Below are 633 nucleotides of genomic sequence, written 5' to 3'. Positions count from 1 at the left end.
GGCTGATTCCAAGACTGCAATAAGCAGCCACATGATGAACTCCTCCAGCCCTGAGCCTTTGCTCTCCATAAATTCATCACAGTTTATAAATTCTCTGAAATCAACACTGCACCATCACAATGCTTAGCCCTTGTTTGCTCCACAGTGAATAACATAACTCCAGTGTTGGGCAACTTGACTTGCAAAAATCCAGACTGTCTGCTCCTCCCACCCTAAGGAATGCTCTTGCCTGCTCTCCATTGTATGGGCTGGATGGCCATGGGTTTGGAAGGAGGACAAAGCAAAACAAAGGGACAATACAGCAGTTTAAGACAGCAGCCTGGTCTCTCACATTGCCATATCACCTCAGCTGGTTATAATCTCCTCCACAAAATGAAATAACAAGCGAATGACTAATGACTGGAAGATGAGTGTGCCTTCCTGAGGCAACACAGCAGGGCAAAGGACCCTTGCCAAGAGAAGTGAGAATCTTATTTCAGTGCTTCCATGAATACAGCTGCCATTTACCTATCTTCCCAGATCCCAGCATGCCTTCGGCACGCTGCTGCGATGAAAAAGAAAAATCTTGTCCTCCTCTTCCACCAATTAATGCCCCCAGATCGCCTCAGCTGCTCTGAACCCATTTTCCCTTAA

Source organism: Geospiza fortis, unplaced genomic scaffold (genome assembly GCF_000277835.1).
Source record: "Geospiza fortis unplaced genomic scaffold, GeoFor_1.0 scaffold112, whole genome shotgun sequence".
Classification (NCBI taxonomy): Eukaryota; Metazoa; Chordata; class Aves; order Passeriformes; family Thraupidae; genus Geospiza; species Geospiza fortis.
Note: the sequence above shows the minus strand (reverse complement) of the source record.